The sequence below is a fragment of the Syngnathus acus genome, unplaced genomic scaffold, assembly GCF_901709675.1.
Source record: "Syngnathus acus unplaced genomic scaffold, fSynAcu1.2, whole genome shotgun sequence".
NCBI lineage: Eukaryota > Metazoa > Chordata > Actinopteri > Syngnathiformes > Syngnathidae > Syngnathus > Syngnathus acus.
Window position 1 is genome coordinate 172,364 of NW_023590226.1, and position 18,386 is coordinate 190,749.

General features: G+C 46.1%; 3 non-coding genes across 3 annotated transcripts; all 3 read left to right on the top strand.

Moving 5' to 3' along the window:
- The first annotated feature begins 1,328 nt into the window (after positions 1 to 1,328).
- On the top strand, positions 1,329 to 1,400 carry trnaq-cug. The gene has a single exon. It is a non-coding gene; the product is annotated as a tRNA-Gln (tRNA).
- Positions 1,401 to 11,755: 10,355 nt separating this feature from the next.
- trnas-gcu lies at positions 11,756 to 11,837 on the top strand. The gene has a single exon. It is a non-coding gene; the product is annotated as a tRNA-Ser (tRNA).
- Positions 11,838 to 16,515: 4,678 nt separating this feature from the next.
- trnat-ugu lies at positions 16,516 to 16,588 on the top strand. Its single transcript has one exon. It is a non-coding gene; the product is annotated as a tRNA-Thr (tRNA).
- Positions 16,589 to 18,386: the final 1,798 nt, after the last annotated feature.

Genomic DNA, 18,386 nt, shown 5'->3' on the forward strand with positions numbered 1-18,386 from the left:
TCTCTGATATTGAGGGGTGCTGGTTGGCCACTGTTACTTTTTTAATAATAATAATAATTCATTCAATTTATATAGCGCTTTTCAATAACCCAAAGACGCTTTACATGGAATAAAAAAGAGTGGAGGGGGGGGGGGAGAGACAGTAGGTTATACTTAACAAGACATCGGTCAGCAGTGCGAAGGAGATGGATGGAGGAGCAGGAGGGGTGGGAGCGGAGGTTGTTGAGGTTGCCAGTACGGGAGGTGGGGGTGACGGGGGGTTGGTAGTCCAAAAAGAGGAGATGGGTGAGCCATCGGGGAAATGCCGCTCAGATGTAGCGGCGACGGCGAAGGATCCCAGCCTCGTGTGGAAGCAGCAGTGGACCAGGTGGTGATGCCGGTCGACCTCGACTGCACCCGCTCGAACGGCAGGCCCCAACGCACCACGGCGGCACACAGCAGAGCCACAGTTGGCGAGCCCGCAGGGAGTGGAGCCCGTCCCCCAAGGACGCCGAACGGAAGGCCAGAGAGCCGGGCCAGAGCTGCCGTCGAGTCCACAGCAGGCGGCGGCCACAGGCTCCGAGTCGGGAGGCAGGAGGGTCCGGTGGTGGTTTTGGCCAGTTGGCTGTTGGCTAGCTGGCTAACGTAGTTGGTAGTCCGAGGGAGAGGAAACAGATAGGTGAGAGCGGAGCTGCGGGGATGCGAGGTGGACGGAAGACAACACGAGAAAAATAAAAGAAGAGACGGGTGCAGTGAAAACGGGAAAATGAAAAACAAGTAACGGACACGGTCCGGGATAGAAGCAGCAGTCAACAAATCTGACGCCAGCGTGCTCTAACCCGGAAGACAACAGACGGTGGGGATTAGCCTTTTTTCCTTTGCTTTGTCGGCTTTTATCTTTCGCACTTACTGGCTTTCTTTGTGGCGCTGTTGTGTGGCAGACTTATGAGAGCCTATTGAGTTGCGCTCATGCCATCTGTGTGTCTTTTGTATACCCGCTCTGTGGTATGGATTCTGATGGGGCCTGAATTTCCCAACCCCCGGGGACCAATAAACGTTCAATCAATCAATCAATCAATCAATCAATCAATCAATCAATCAATCAATGTTGGCATGGTGTGATTGTGAGCACTCTGAATCTAGCAATCCAAGTTCAAGTCTTGGTGGAACTTTCAATTTGTAGTCATTTACATGGAACACAAATTTGGAAATTCCAATTCAGTACTTTGTGGACAGCCCTATGAGTGTGTAAGCCCTGCCTCCACTACTTTTGTCAATTTCGTAAAATGAGCGCCTTAGTTAGTGCATTGTGCTCAGAAAAATTATGCTCCTCCTTCTGTCACTGCCAGGGTTCTATGGTGTAATGGTGAGCACTCTGGACTCTGAATCCAGTGATCCGAGTTCAAGTCTCGGTGGGACCTCAAATAATTTGTCATTTAGTTGGAAAAAATTTGCGAAATGGCAACAGCTTGTGTGCTGCCCCATGAAATCGTATGCTTCCCTACACCTGAGGGTTCCATGAGCGTTCTAGACTCTGAATCCAGTGATCTCAGTTTTAGTCTCGGTTGGACCTCAAATCTTTGGTCATATACAGTCGTATGCAAAAGTTTGGGCACCCCTAATCAATTTCAACATTTTCTTTATAAATCCTTGGCTGTTCGGATCAGCAATTTCAGTTAAATATATCATATAGCAGACAGACACAATGATATTTGAGAAGTGAAATGAAGTTTATTGGAGTTAACGATTTGTCAAGAAGAATGGTCCAATATTCCTTCAACCAGAATCCACACTCTCATTGGAAGCTATAGGAAGTGTTTAGAGCAGTGGTTCTTAACCCTGTTGGAGGTACCGAATCCCACCAGTTTCATATGCGCAATCACCGAACCCCTCGTTAGTGAAAAACATTTATATATTTTTTTCAAATTCAAGACATAGATGTTTTTTACTGGCACACAAAATGAGCCGTGCATGAACATCACCTCGTTCAAAGAATAAAACCAACACAATGCATGAATTCACGTCAAATGACATACCAGCAAATCAGTGTGACTTCTGCTGTTGCCTTTGCGAGACCAGTTCAGATATGCGTTGTCACGAATTTATAAATCAGGTGTGTTCGGACCTCCCCAGTAGAGGCTCTGCTGAACCCCTGAGACCGACTCACCGAACCCCTAGTTTGACCGATTCCAGGTTCAGGACCCCTGGTTTAGAGGCTGTTATTTCTGTAAAAGGAGGATCTACTAAATATTTCTGTCATTTTTCTCTTGGGGTGCCCAAATGTATGCACCTGCCTACTTTTGTTGAAATAATGATTCCACACTGTCTGCAAATCCTATAAACTTCATTTTACTTCTCAAATATCACTATTTACCACCGCTGCCATCCACCGTGCATGGATTCGGGCCATCTGATTGGTTCCTTTCGGTTCGTTTTTTGGTTCGATTCGAATCCGGGTTATGGCATAATCAAATTACCTTGTTGAATTTGTCTGCTGGTCACTGTTGCTAAACAGCCTTCCTTTGGACAATGACAGTTTTCCACACAAGTTTACAGTCAATACAGTGTTGTAGGGCGAGTGGCGCAATGGATAACACATGATGGCAGATTTAAGTGATGTTTTATGTATGATGAGAATCAAAATAGCAGACGAAAGAGACTCAAGGTCAATTAACTCAAGCCGTTTCATTGCAATTGATAGCCCATATGACATGCACCTTAGATTAAATGGAGCTAGTTCAGGGGTCGGCAACCCGCGGCTCCAGAGCCTCATGCAACTCTTTAGCACAATCCTAGCTGCTCCCTGGAGCTCTTGCAAAAATGGGTGAAAATGGAAATAGATGTTGTTGTTTTTTTTTTAAATATGGTTTTTAGATGGTAATCATGACACAAACATTCTTATTCTGTAGAAAATGTATGTAGTTGTGAATATATTAAAAATACTAAATTTCAGAATGGCGCAAAATTGCGTCATAGCAAGCGACACAGCACAGGCGAGTTGTAAACAGGTGTTTGAGTGACGGGCCATGATTCTAAAGGCAAAAAGAGAAAGATTGCTGATAAGAACAGAGGGTTTAAGAAAGAATGGACTCAACTATTTGCTTTCATTACCAATGCTGAAGGATTGCCTGAATGTTTGATTTGCAATGAGAAGTTGTCAAATATAACAAAAAGAGCAATTTGGAGTGACATTTTCAGCTAAAGCATGCTAAATTTGCTGATGATCACCCAGTTGGAACTGAGAGGAAAGGTGCAATTTGAGGAACGAAAAAACAGTTTCAAGAAATAGATTGCATCTCCAAACTCTACTACTGCTGCAAGTTTTGTTGCAGCCCGGGAGATAATAAAGCGCGGAAAACCATTCACCGATGGCGAGTACATGAAGGATTCATTCGTTAAAATATCAGAGTGCCTATTTTCGGACTTCAAAAACAAAACCGAGATCATTCCAAAAATTAAAGACCTGCCTCTCTCAGCAAAATCAGTGAACGAAATGGTAATTTGAATGGCAAACAATATTACCAATCAGCAAATCATCATCATCATCATCATCGGTTTAAAGTCCGCTTTCCAGTCGCCGCTGGGTTGGACTGGATTCTCGATATGGCTTTCTTCCACCGGGAACGGTCCATGGCCATCTCGTGGTTGATGCCGAGCGCCTTCATGTCGGCTGCCACGGTCGTCTGCCAGGTCTTTTTAGGTCGGCCACTGGGTCTTGTTCCCTCTACGTTATACGACATAACTTTCTTCACCCAGTCGTTCTCGTCCTTCCTCACTACATGTCCGTACCATCGCAGTCTGCCTCTCCTCACCACATCCACTATGGCCTCCACTCCCATCTTCTTTCTCAGCTCTGCACTGGTCTTTTCTTCCCTCATTGACACACCACACATCCATCTGATCATCCTCATTTCTGCTCTGTTTAGTTTGTCTTTGTGTTCTGTTTTCAAGGCCCATGCCTCACTTCCGTACGTCATACCACTTCTGACGCAGGCTGAGTACACTTGGCCTCTCATCTTCAGGGATGGGGCCTTAGATGTTAAGAAGGGCATGAGTTCATGATACTCATGTATCAAGGACATCAATTCAGCTCCAGCTTTCTCAATTGCCTGTGATGAGTCGTGTGACATGACCGATATCGAACAGACAGCTCTGCTATGCAGGTACGTGAACTCTAATGGGCCGCAAGAAGAAATTGATACCACTAAAAGGCCAAAAACGGGGGGAGGACATCTGCGAGGCTGTGCTGCAGTGTTTAAATGACAGCGATACACCCTGGCCACCTGATTTCAGACGCTACAGACGGCACACCGAGTTTGAGAGGATCGCAAAAGTTTGTGACTTTACGACAGAAAGCATTGGATCAAAATTTGCTTGCATTCCATTGCATAGTGCACCAAGAGGCGTTGTGTGCGTAAACATTCCCACCAGAGTGTATGGAGGTAATGAACCTTGTCATCCAAATTGTGAAGAAAATAATCGCAAAAGCATTAAACCCCCACCAGTTCCGTGAATTGCTAGATGAAGTTGAGAGCGAGCGAATATGCCGATCTCCTGCTGCACAACAAAGTCTGCCGGCTATCCAGGGGCAACGTCTTGCGTCGCTTTGTTGCTTTGTATTTGTAGCCTAGTTAATTAATTTAATAGTAGGCATACAGGTCATGTATTGACAGTCTATATTGCCTTATAAAAAGTTTTTAGATTTTTGCCGCTCTAGACAGGTATGGTTTTTTTTGGGGGGGGGGACAACATGGCTTTTTGAACATTTTGGGTTGCCGGCCCCTGGCCTAACACGTGAAAGATCCCCAGTTCGAGACTGGGTGGAAACAGCTTCTTCTACTATTTCTTGTCATTGTTGGTTCCTATGAAAAGTCCATGACACATTAAAACGATTTTGCGCTGCAATTATGTTGTGGTACCTGATTTGAGACTGGGTGAAAACTGGCTTCTTTCCCTCACTTTAGATGGAACCATGCTGACTCTGATACATTCCATTTGGTAGTTCTTAGCTGTGTCTAAATTCATATCACGTGTCACACAAATGCAGCCTGTAAATGATGCGCATGTGACATTGGCCTGTCGAAAATGGCAGAGAACAGGAGCCAGCTGTTTCAAAGTAGGCCTCATTTGATAGTTGAACCCGAGACCTCTCGCACCCTAAGCGAGAATCATTCCCCTCGACCAACGAGCCCCATATCAAATTAGCTGACGCCGTTACATTCCGATTGGTAGCGAATATGACATGGACCTGAGTACTGCATTTCGATGATTAATGAATTTTGATAAATATCATAGCCAGTTTGCGCGTATCCTTTCAGGGTCATAATTGTATGTCAATCGCTGCCTCGTGGCAGCCAGGCCTAAAAAAGATAGGAATGCCTGAGGGAGTTTCACCAAGATGAATTAGGAAAAACTTTATGAAATAAAGTTGATATTAAAACATAGGTGGACGTAATGTCTGGAATCTTGTGTTTAACAGAAGGCTGTTTGGCAACAGTGAACAACGGACAAATTCAGCAAGGTAATTTAATTACGCCATGACCCAGATTCGTTCCGGGGATGCTGCGGCCACAACGCTATACGATTATGCAATAGCATACAATGAGTTTTAGGGTCTTTTCCTTAGGATCTTCAGCCAGGACACCCAGGCTGTCAGGATTCTTCCAGATTATCTTGATCGTATGATTATGCTGGAATATAACCTGTAATAAATAACCTAGCTAGATTAGTTTTATGCTTATGTTGGAATGTAACCTGTAATAAATAACCTAGCTTGTCCCATCCTACACAACGTCGTAAAACACCCCCTGCTATGCTTTGACTAGAGGTCAAGGGCTTTCTCTCCATCCAGTCCACTCTCCCCCCCACCCTGTTTCTCTTAATAAAAATGCTCTTGCAAGAGGCCAGAGTCAGACCTCATTCGATCATCGCTGTATGCACAGCGACGAATGACTCTCCACCTGCAGGTGTTTAAAAGGGCATACTGTCTCCCGTGTGGTTCTTGCAAAATAAGTTAGTGAGCACCACTCTAACACAGGCATACCATGAAAGAATGTTGATGTTAAAATGGTGGTGGAACTATCAGACTGCGCAGATCCAACAGAGACAACATTGGAAAAACTTCTTTGTTGACAGTGTCTGTGAGTCACTTCAGCGCATAGGATTCAAGTGCACATAGCTAATGTTGACCAAAAAATGGCATATAAACTAGCCAGGAATCGAACCTAGAATCTTCGGTTCCGTACTCAGATGCATTATCCATTGCGTCCATTGCCCCAGAATAGGTTGTTCCCGCTACGTTTGTGTGTAACATTTTTGCAAAAATGATTCGAACGAGCTGCGGCCACAACGCAGAGTACTTATCACTATACGATCATGGCTTATATGCGGAAGCATAAAATGAATTCAAAACCTTTAGGATCTTCAGCCAGGACACCCAGGCAGACTATGAAAGAATGTTGATGTTAAAATGTTGGTGGAATTATCCAACTGCGCAGATCCGATAATCCCAAAGATTTGGGGTGAGACAACATTGAAAAAACGTTTTTCTTTGTTGACAGTGTCACTTCTTTTGTGGCTTACCTCTTCTTCGTTTCACATCTAAAGTATCGTATCATATTACCTTGCGGCTTATACCACCCCGTACATACCATATCATGTCGCCCATACAACTCATGCATGAGATGCGGTGGCTGAGATATTCAGGCGATGTGTTGCTACCCCATTGTGCTCTCCACTCATCATTTCATATCACATCCTCGCCGGATTTTCATTATCTTCACATCCAAAGTATCTTGGCACAACGTACATAATGTGATGTGTCAACACAAGTTGTCCACGACGAGGTGGCCGAGAGTTTAAGGCGATGGATTGATAATCCGCTGTGCTCTGCACGCATGGATTCCCATCCTCGTCGAAGGGTGGTTTTAAATCTGTAATCTGGCTTGTATTTGACTCAACATAGTAATATTCATACTCTTTGGCGGCTCGGTGGTACACTGGTTAGCACGTCCGCTTCACAGTTAGGAAAGTGCGGGTTCGATTCCACCAACGGCTGTTGCATGTTGTTGATGATGTCTGTTGTTGGGTCAGGAAAACTAAGATGTGGAGTAACGGTTGGTTCTTTATTGGCAAGATCTTGGGTTGTTTAATGGCGGTCAATGCACATGGCACTTCAGCAGATGTAACAACACCCCCCATCTCCAGGTCAGAAGGTTTTATACTGTCCGGAAAAGGCGGGAAAGCTTCACCTGACCATTTGGTATCTATGTGTATTGGAGAGTCACTGCCCTGTGTGTGTGTGTGTGTGTGTGTGTGTGTGTGTGTGTGTGTGTGTGTGTGTGTGTGTGTGTGTGTGTGTGTGTGTGTGTGTGTGTGTGTGTGTGTGTGTGTGTGTGTTCCATCAGCACACAGGGCGTGTGATGCGTCAGTGCAGTAGTGTTGGAGTCGTAGTGCCTGTAGTTTGTGCATGCTGCATGCTGCCTCTGCTTGCCACTTTTCTGCTTTCAGCTACCGCCACCGGCTAGCCCTCTGTTTCCGGGGGTGAAAAGAGGAGCCGAGTGTATAAGCCTCCTCAGCCGGTACACAGCCTCTCCATTGCCAAGACTTGCACACGCCTCCTTGTGGCCACACACGGCAACTGGCACCTTGTGGTCCCAGGCTAAGTTGTGCAGGATCTCGGAGCAGCAGTGGGCCCCAGAGATGTGGCATGTAGGCCCACCGGTGTGTGGACACGCCCTACTGCCCATCAACAACTGTGGGTAAACAGCTCCAGCTATGGGTAAATAGTGAAGACCTCAACGGTGGACCAGGCGGAGGATGATGGCTGACCTAAGGGGTGGCGTCACAACGGCTGGGAAGGCGGATGAAGGCAGCAGCAGAAAAGGGTCACCAGTCGTCTTGTTCTCCTTGCCAATGGACTCTGACCCCGATCTGTCAAGGACAGTGTGGTGACTGTCTGTGCACCAGTCTCCCCACTTTAAACAAAGTCACGCACAGGCGTCTTTTTCAGGGAATTCACCTTACATCCCGGATTAAAGTCCTGTGGCGACCAGTAAGTGGCAACGGGGGCAGGATTGTGAAGTCTGGAAGCCCCTAGTCACAAGCTGGCACATCATGATGGCGCCGCGGATGGCAGCCACGGTGAGTCGCTCTCTGTTTCTTTGTCTTATTTTGTGTGTTTTCTGTGTCCTCTGCTGTCCATCCCGGATCACTTTTACCAGAGAAGCGCTGTTAAACATCGGACAGTCTTCTTCTGGTATTTTCTCTCCTGTTCTCTCTGATTCAGACTGTTTGTCGGAGATTCTAGCCGGAGCGGCGGTGCTATACAAGCTAGCGCGACGACGGCGGCGCGGTAAACGAGCCGGAGCCCTCGTAAAGCTGAGGCAGAGAGGGTTCCGTTCTGCCCTACCGTCAATTCATCTGGCGAATGTCCGCTCCCCGGCGAACAATTGAATTTGGCCCAGGCACATTGGCTATCCCAAAACATGCAGTAGTTCAAAATTTCACCAGGAGATTTTGTTAAAGCTTGACATAGGGGTGACCTGATGGAAATTAACAAATCTAATAAATTAAATTGTTAGCAATTGGGAGGACACGACCTGTTCAAACACGTAGCAACGCACAATTTTGGAATATGAGTTTGCTATGCCATAATTTTAAGATGTAACAGCTTGAGCAATATCAATATATGTGTTTAAGTTGGAGGAACCCATTATTGTGTTAAGTACTATTATGTGTTGAAATTGATCTTTATTAGACAAGATATATGTGATTCATGTTGCAATGTTTTGTCCAACCTGTATTTAACACTGGTGTTCCATCCATACCTGAATGTATTAAGTTCAGAGGAGACATTAAGGGCTAATAGTGAAAGAAAGAACGAGCAAAACAGGAAACATCTGCATCCGGTGACGGACTGCGGTCAGGCGCAGTTGTTGCTGCTTGAAGCAAGGTTGCCAAGACAACCAGTGGTGCATCTACATATTACGATGAGGTAATGCCAGAAGCCTATAAATATGTTGCCCGGACACAGAGCGGGCGCGCTTCTTCCTGGTCAGGGCGATGGCCGTGACGCTGCCCGGAGTAAAAGAACGAAGGATTTTTCATTCTTTTTGAGATTGAACCAAAATCTACTAAAATGAATTTCCAGAGTCTTCGAATTGGACTTTGTCAAATTTTAAGCTTCGAGGAAGGCAGAGGAGACAGCCGCTCCGGGCAGGAAGGGGAAGACGCCAATTTTACTTTTTTGGCTATGCTCCTCACGGCCAGACCTTTCCTCTTTTTTAAACAGAATTCGGATTTTGGAACAAAGGAGAGCCGATCACTCGACTTGTTCAACCAAATAGGATTTTAGACCTTTAGTCTCCTCTTTTGTTCTGAGTGGGTGAGTCTTGTTATTTTGTTTTTTCGACTTGGAATTATTTTTCTTGCTTATTCATTAAACCTCTTCTTAAGCCTTAATTCGGTATCGATTATTTCGTATTAACTATGTTGAGCATGGTTTTATATGCGGTAATTACAACTTTAAAATGTCTTTATTTCCCTATCATAGTCATTCTTTAAATCCGTTCAATTCTTTTTAAAGTGAAGACAGCTTTAATCCTTAACATCAGGAATTGTCAGATCTGGTTCGAAGTAGTTATCTTGAGCTCAGCTAGGGCGAGGGCGCTCTAGTAAATTAACGAATCCTTGAGGTCTTAACAAAGACATCTAAAAATATCCGTAACATAACACAAGTATCAAACAACCGAAGGGAGCCATCATTATGGCGCGGTCATTTCGACGACTCGCCTCGAATTGAGTTACTCGGCTCGGGCGTCGGATGACTTGAGAGGGATTGGCGTCATATAGAAATTAGATTGATTCTGGTAGAATTAATTTAACTCGGGTGGTTAGATACGGACGAGTCCCTTCACCCCGGCTTATCGAACCCTTTGATGGGAAGCCGGTGACACTTTAATAAAAAGTGCGCGTTTGACAACACCGAACCTCAGGAGTCAAGGAGGCCTACAGGAGCGGCGAACGCGACCTGTTCAAGCAGACCAGAAAGACACTGAACCGAGAGGTCAGGAAAGCCAGGAGGTGTTACGGGGAGAGCCTGAAGAGACACCTCTCTGCCAATCCTGATCCCTCAACAGTGTGGAAAGGTCTGCAGAGCATCACGGGCTACAAGAAACGAACCCCCCGTCCTGTGGAGAGCCCAAGGCTTGCTAACCAGCTAAACAGGTTCTACTGCAGGTTTGATCGGTCCTCCCACACAACGGGACTTCCTGCAGCACAATCTACATACTCACCTCTCCCCACAACTGCTCTGTCCACACCTCTATCATCGTTGTCACCCACTCTCTCTCTTGCAGAGGCCGCGCCCGCACTCCAGATCCGCGAGGAGGAAGTGCGCCAGATGTTCCGGAAACAAAAGACCAGGAAGGCACCGGGCCCAGACGGCGTGTCACCTTCCTGCTTGAAAGTCTGCGCTGAACAGCTGGCGCCCACCTTTGCACGGATCTTCAACCGTTCTCTGGAGCTGTGTGAGGTGCCCTCGTGCTTCAAGAGCTCCACCATCGTTCCAGTGGCCAAGAAGCCCGCCATCACAGGTTTGAATGACTATAGACCTGTCGCACTGACATCTGTGTTCATGAAATCTTTCGAGAGGTTAGTGCTGAACCACCTGAAGGATGTCACGGGCCCCCTGCTTGACCCCCTCCAGTTTGCCTACCGGGCAAACAGGTCAGTGGATGATGCGGTCAACATGGGACTGCACTACATCCTGCACCACCTGGACACCCCAGGAACGTACGCCAGGATCCTGTTCGTGGACTTCAGCTCGGCGTTCAACACCACCGCTCCTGACATCCTCCAACAGAAGCTCATCCAGCTTGCGGTGCCTGCCTCCACCTGTCAGTGGATCACCAGCTTCCTGACCAACAGGAGACAGCGTGTGAGGCTGGGGGGCATCACATCTGACACCCGGACCACCAATACTGGAGCCCCTCAGGGGTGCGTCCTCTCCCCACTGCTCTTCTCTCTCTACACCAATGATTTCTCCTCAGATGACTCTCCTGTGAAGCTCCTGAAGTATGCAGACGACACCACTCTCATCGGACTGATCCAGGACGGTGATGAGACTGCGTACAGACAAGAGGTGGAGCGGCTGGTCCACTGGTGCAGCCAAAACCACCTGGAGCTGAACCCGCTCAAGACCGTGGAGATGACAGTGGACTTCAGGCATGACCCTTCACCACTTTTACCCCTCACTATCCGCAGGAATACTATTCTCTCCACAGACACCTTCAAGTTCCTGGGAACCACAATCTCTCGGGACCTGAAATGGACCGGCCACATAGACTCTGTCCGGAAGAAGGCCCAGCAGAGGCTGTACTTCCTGAGACAGCTAAAGAAGTTCAACCTGCCGCGAGAGCTTCTGAAGACCTTCTACACTGCCATCATCCAGTCTGTCCTCTGCACCTCCATCACTGTCTGGTTTGGATCGGCAAAATGTTTTTCTTTGTTGACAGTGTCACTTCTTTTGTGGCTTAGCTTTTCTTCGTTTCACATCTAAAGTATCGTATCATTTTACCTTGTAGCTTATACTACCCCGTACATGCCATATCATGTCGCCCATGCAACTCATGCATGAGATGCGATGGCTGAGATATTTAGGCGATGGGTTGCTACTCCATTGCGCTCTCCACTCATTTCATATCACATCGTCGGATTTTCACACAAAGTATCTTGGCACAACGTACATAACGTGTTGTCAACGCCATATGAGCAAGACGAGGTGGCCGAGAGGTTAAGGCGATGGATTGCTAATCCATTGTGCTCTGCACGCATGGGTTCAAATCCCATCCTCGTCGAAAGTCGGTGTTAAGTTGTTTTACAGTGGAGCCTCGGTTTTCGAACGTCCCGGTTCTCGAACAAATCAGTATTTGAACATAAAATTAGAGAAGTTTTTGCTCCGGATATCGAACGAAATTCGATTGTCGAACCTCACGAGATGAGCCGAGAGGACCCGCATGCCAACTGACTCCGTTCGTTATTACATTCTCCTTACTCTGAGGATTGCAACAACTCTAATCATGCCTCCAAAGGAAGCAAGTGGGAGCAGTAAAGCCATCCTAAAACACAAAGACGCTCCTAAAGCAATGCAACAGTGAGCGCCCGGCGCGCTGCGGTTGCGCGATCGGACCAAATTAAGCTCCCTGCGCACTGAGGTCCACTTAAATTTTGGAAAGTACATCAGGACTTTAAAAATATTTTCTAAATTTTAGCGACCGCTCTGTCACAATAATGCGACCAGCAGTTGCGCGGTCCGTTGTTGGGTCAGGAAAACTAAGATGTGGAGTAACGGTTGGTTCTTTATTGGCAAGATCTTGGGTTGTTTAATGGCGGTCAGTACACATGGCACTTCAGCAGATGTAACAACACCCTCCATCTCAGAAGGTTTATAAAGGCGGGAAAGCGTCACCTGATCATTTGGTATCGATGTGTATTGGAGAGTCACTGCTGCGAGTGTGTATTTGTGTGTGTGCGTGCGTGTGTGTGTATGTGTGCGTGTGTGTTGTTGTAAGGCGGACGTAGTTGAGAGCGCCATGAGAACGTTAAAGGGGCAAGTGTGGGCGTGGATTGTATATATAAAACCCACGCCCTATGATGAGGTGCGCCCTATGTGTGTTGAACACAGTCATGGCACACATAACTGAGACTGCGCCTTTTATTACAGTGCACGTTTTAATCGTGAAAATACGGTAACTCGTCAGCGTTGGTTTACTGCAATTTGACGACAAACCGCAAAACTATTGGACATGGAAAGTATCCTTTATTGGCGCGACTAAAGACTTACGTAAATTTATTAAAAAGAGAGGAGTTCGACCTACTAACAAGGTGGCTAGGTCCAAGATCTGCAGAACAGGTGAAAAGGGTTCATGCAGTACCCGCTGGAGGCGTAAAGATGATTTGGGAACGGGTTGAAGAGTGTCACCGTTCCTCAGAAGCAATTGAAGACACACTGCTAAACAAGATAGAGGAGTTTCCAAGGCTAACAAACAAAGATACGAGCCAGCTAAGAGACCCGGGAGACATCTTGTAGGAGCTATTGTTGTCAGGTTTGGATCAGGGAGAGGACTCGGATGCAGAGTGCCAACAAAAGGTATTTATTCGAACAGGCTGGAGACAGCACAAAAAAACAAAAGCGCCTCAAAAAGAGGGAAAACAAGTTAAAGTTAAAGTCCCAATGATCGTCACACACACATCTGGGTGTGGTGAAATTTGTCCTCTGCATTTAACCCATCCCCATGTGATTTTAATCCATCCCCTGGGGGAGAGGGGAGCAGTGAGCAGCAGTGGTGCCGCGCTCGGGAATCATTTGGTGATCTAACCCCCCAATTCCAACCCTTAATGCTGAGTGCCAAGCAGGGAGGCAATGGGTCCCATTTTTATAGTCTTTGTTATGACCCGGCCGGGGTTTGAACCCACAACCTTCCAGTCTCAGGGCAGACACTCTACCACTAGGCCACTGAGTTGGCTGGAGACAGCAAAAACCAAAAGCACCTCAAATCGAGGGAAAACACGGTGGCAAAAAAAAAAACTAAATCTAAACTAGGTTCTCTAAAGTGATATCTGTTACTCACGCGATCGCTGGTGCTCAAGACGGGACAAGACGCACTGGCACAAGACAAGGGGAAGACGCTGGCTAAATACACATAGAAAGGTGAGGACACAGGTGCAGACAATTAGGACCAAAGACACAGGTGCACACAATTGGGATCAGGGAAGACAAGTAGCCTGACACACAGAGGAAGGACCCACGAACTGAAACGAGAGGAGAGTTACCAAAACAAAACAGGAAGTGACAATACGACGAACAGGACAAGACAAAAACAACTCACAAAACATAACAGCATGACAATTGTGGGAGCTAAGTCAGATGATTGATTGATTGATTGATTGATTGATCGATTGATTGGTTGATTGATTGATTGATTGATTGATTGATTGATTGATTGATTGATTGATTGATTGATTGATTGAAACTTTATAGATCCCCGGGAGTGGGGAAATTCAGGCCCCAGCAGTATAGAGCGGGTATGTAAAAGACACTCAGATGACATGAGCGCAACTCAATAGGCTCCTATAAGGCTGCCACACAACGGCGCCACAAAGAAAGCCAGTAAGTGCGAAAGTTAAAAGCCATCAAACCAAAGCAACAAGACAAAGGAAAAAAGTAACACCGGCCAACCAGCCCCCTTCAATTCCAAAGAACACCCGAAAACACGCAAAATAGCCTCCACGGGGTCCATAAACAGGTGTAAGGGCAGTCAAGTTCAACGGCGCCCAATGGACCGTGGTCGTAAATCGGTAAAACATCACAAAACAGGCAAACGTGTGAGCAGCGTCCTGGGCACCTAGTCGGGGCATGTGCAGATAGTCACCATGGGGCTGGTACGGCGAAGGTCATTGGCTTCAACGAGCACGAGGGAGCGGACCTCCCACACGGGTCGCGGCTGCGAGGCCAAAGCGAGGGATCTGGTCAGCACCGGCCGGATGAACAGGATGGCCGTCGTAGAGTCACGCCGGTCCCGACCAATGTGTGCAGCCATCCCATCTCCCAGGGAAAAAAAATATCCGATCCGAAACAATCTGCACACGCCGAGGTGCGATAGAAGGCACCAGCATTGCCGAATGGACAAATAGAAAGAAAGAAAAAGGAGAAAAGAAGGAAATAAAGAGGAAAAGAGAGAACACTGCTGGGGGGCTGCCACCCACAGTGGCGCCAAACCCCCAAAAAAAAGGCCTTGCATATTAGGTAACCGCTCGTGGTGTCCGACAATTAGTGGATTTTGAAGTTTCTCTTCAGAGAGAATCTTTGGCCACAAAGTGAGTAGGAGACAGGTTTTTCACCAGTGTGTGTTCTTGCATTTGATTTTAAGTTTACTTTCTGAGAGAATATTTGGCCACAAACTAAACAGGAAAAAGGGTTCTCACCTGTGTGTGTTCTTGTATGTGTTTTGAACTGTCCCTTCTCTGAAAATCTTTGACCACAAACTGAGCAAGAAAAAGGGTTTTCTCACCAGTGTGGGTTCTTGTGTGTCTTTTTAAGTTTCCCTTTTCTGACAATCTTCGGCCACAAACTGAGTAAGAAAAAGGGTTTTCAGCTGTGTGTGTTCTTGCATGTGTTTTTAAATTTACCTTCTGAGAGAATCTTTGGCCACAAACTGAGCAGGAAAAGCGGGTTCTCACCAGTGTGGGTTCTTGTGTGTCTTTTCAAGCTTCCTTTCTCTGAGAATCTTTGGCCACAAGCTGAGCAGGAAAAATGTTTTTCACCTGTGTGTGTTCTTCCGTGTGTTTTTAAGTTTACCTTCTGAGAGAATCTTTGGCCACAAACTGAGCAGGAAAATGGTTCCTCTCCTGTGTGTGCCCTTGAATGTGTTTTTAAGTGTCCCGTCTGAGAGAATCTTTGGCCACAAACTGAGCAGGAAAAAGGTTTCTCATGGGTGGGGGTATTTGTGTGTGTTTTTAAGTCACCCTTCTGTGAGAATATTTGGCCAGGAACTGGGCAGGAAAAAGGTTTCTCAACTGTGTGTGTTCTTGTCATTATTTTTAGGTGACTGTTCTGCGAGAATCTTTGGCTACAAACTGAGCAGGAAAAATATTTTTCACCTGAGTGTGTTCTTGCATGTAGTATTTTTAAGTTTACCTTCTGAGAGAATCTTTGGCCACAAAGTGATCTGGAAAAAGATATCTCACTGGTGTGGGTTCTTGTGTGTGTTTGCAAGTCACCCTTCTGAAAGAATTTTTGGCCACAAACTGAGCAGGAAAAACGTTTCTCCCCAGTCTGGGTTCTCATGTGACTTGTTAAGTGCCTCTTCTGAGAGAATCTTTGGAAAAATGTTTCCCTCCTGTGTGTATTCTTAGGTGTAGTTTCAAACTCCTCTTATGAGCAAACATTTTCCAACACTGAGAACATTTCCAGTGTTTGGTATAAAATATCAACTTCTGACTCATCATCTGCAGCGTCAGAAGCATGTGACAACATGTCATCACAATCTGATGTTGGAGCTAAGAGGTCGTCTGCTTGCGATTCTCCACGGTGGGCTCCATTATCTTCTGTTGTCATGTGTTGACGAGAGCTGCTTCTTGCAGGCTCCGCCCCTTTGCTCACCTCACGTTGACCCTCATCTATACTTTTCAACGAGAGACAAGTTGAGGGCATACTGTAGATATCCTCTTCTTCCTTCTCTTTCCCCTCCTCTTTTATCAAAGTTGCTCTGGCTCGGCCTCCTGTTTCTCATTAATCATGGCTGTTCCTGGCTGTTGTCACATTCAAACTTGTACATAAAAACCAGCGCTTCAACCACCAGCTTCAACCACCAGCTTCAACCAGAGGTTCGGGCACGCTAACTGATTCTCAAACTTGGCCAAGCTATCTAGCCTTGCTTGCTCGCAGAATAGTAGCATGGGAGGCAAACGTGGTGACATCCTGATTTCCACTTTGTAATATTGTAGTTGAATAGTTTATAGTTTCACAGTAGAACAGGCCTTGTAGCTCAGTGGTTAGAGCACTGGTCTTGTAAACCAGGGGTCGTGAGTTCAATTCTCACTGAGGCCTGATTGTATACTAAGCATTTACTGCGCAAGCTCGATTTATAAGAGTTGAGGGTGTAATTCCACATATCTTGTCCATGGTACTGGTGACCAGCAGTTGTGTGATGAGTTGTTATTGTCTTTGAGGGAAATTTTATAATTTCTCACGGCACACAAATGTGTCCACACTGGATGAGAATCACTGGCTTACAGTCCTGTTTAGACTACATTTTCAAGCGTTTCTCTTGGTCAATCTTCTAAAAGGTTGACACAGTTTTGCCAAGCAAGGCCGCGTAGCTCAGTCATAAGAGCACTAGAATTGTAACTCAGAGGATGTGAGTTAAATTCCCACTAGGGTCTGACAGACAGCTACATCTGTTAACCCTGCTTGGTTGTAGTGTGTTTGAATTTTTGATTAGCGGTAGGTGTTAAAGCCTCATTGCTAGCAAGAGAACTGGTCTTGCAAAAAAAGATTCACTCGCTGTGTCTAAATTCACAAGCTGCATCCTCAGAAAGTCTTTTTTTTGCCAATTATCAGGCTGCATGACATGACTTCCGGTGCGACGCGAACGCACGTCATGTGACACACGAATTCAGCCTTGAAACTGGCATTCTTTAAATGGCGATGGATGCTGAGCGGAGACTACATATATTTTAAAGTCATTTCCCATATTACTCTTTCAAATATCTATTCAGAAACTCTGAACATATAAGGACATATTTATTGAGAGAAAACAGGGCAGGAGGGGGAGTTTGTTCCCCTCAGCAACTGGTTAATCAATATAGTCTACATTCCAACATAATCATACAATCAAGAACAGTGGAGCCTCGGTTTTCGACCACAATCCGTTCAAGAAGGCTGTTCCAGAAGTGAATCGTTCGAATTCCGAATAATGTTTTCCCTTTACAAATAATGGAAAAAAAATGTATCCATTCCAAGCAAAAAAAAACCGCCTTTTTTAACCATTTTTTCCATTTGCGCATTTTTGTCCAATTGCGCAACTGCAGCGCAGCGCCGAACGCGCAACTGCACCGTGCTGGTCGCATTATTGTGACAGAGCCGTCGCTGAAATTTAGAAAATATTTTTAAAGTCCTGATGTATTTTCCAAAATTTAAGTGGACCTCAGTGCGCAGGGAGCTTAATTTTGTCCGATCGCGCAACTGCAGCGCACCGCCAAACACGGAACCGTAGCGCGCCGCCGACCGCGCAACTGCACCGCGCTGGTTGCATTATTGCGACAGAGCCGTCGCTAAAACTTAGAAAATATTTTTAAAGTCCTAATGGACTTTCCAAAATTTAAGTGGACCTCAGTGCGCAGGGAGCTTAATTTTGTCCGATCGGGCAACCGCAGCGCGCCGGGCGCTCACTGTCGCATTGCTTTAGTAGCGTCTTTGTGTTTTAGGATGGCTTTACTGCTCCCACTTGCTTCCTTTGGAGGCATGATTAGAGTTGATGCAATCCTCAGAGTAACGAGAATGTAATAACGAACGGAGTCAGTTGGCATGCGGGTCTTCTCGGCTCATCTCGCGAGGTTCGACAACCGAATTTCGTTCGACATCCGAAGCAAAAAAATCTCGAATTTTTTGTTCGAATACTGATTTGTTCGAGAACCGGGACGTTTGAAAACCGAGGCTCCACTGTAATTTGTCAACCCTAACAATCTTGGGCCAGGAACTGAGAAGGACTAAGATTTCTCACCTGTGTGTGTTCTTGTGTTTATTTTTAAGTGACTGTTCTTTGGCCACAAACTGAGCAGGAAAAACATTTCTCACCTGTGTGTGTTCTTGCATGTGTTTTTAAATGTCCCTTCTGACAGACTCT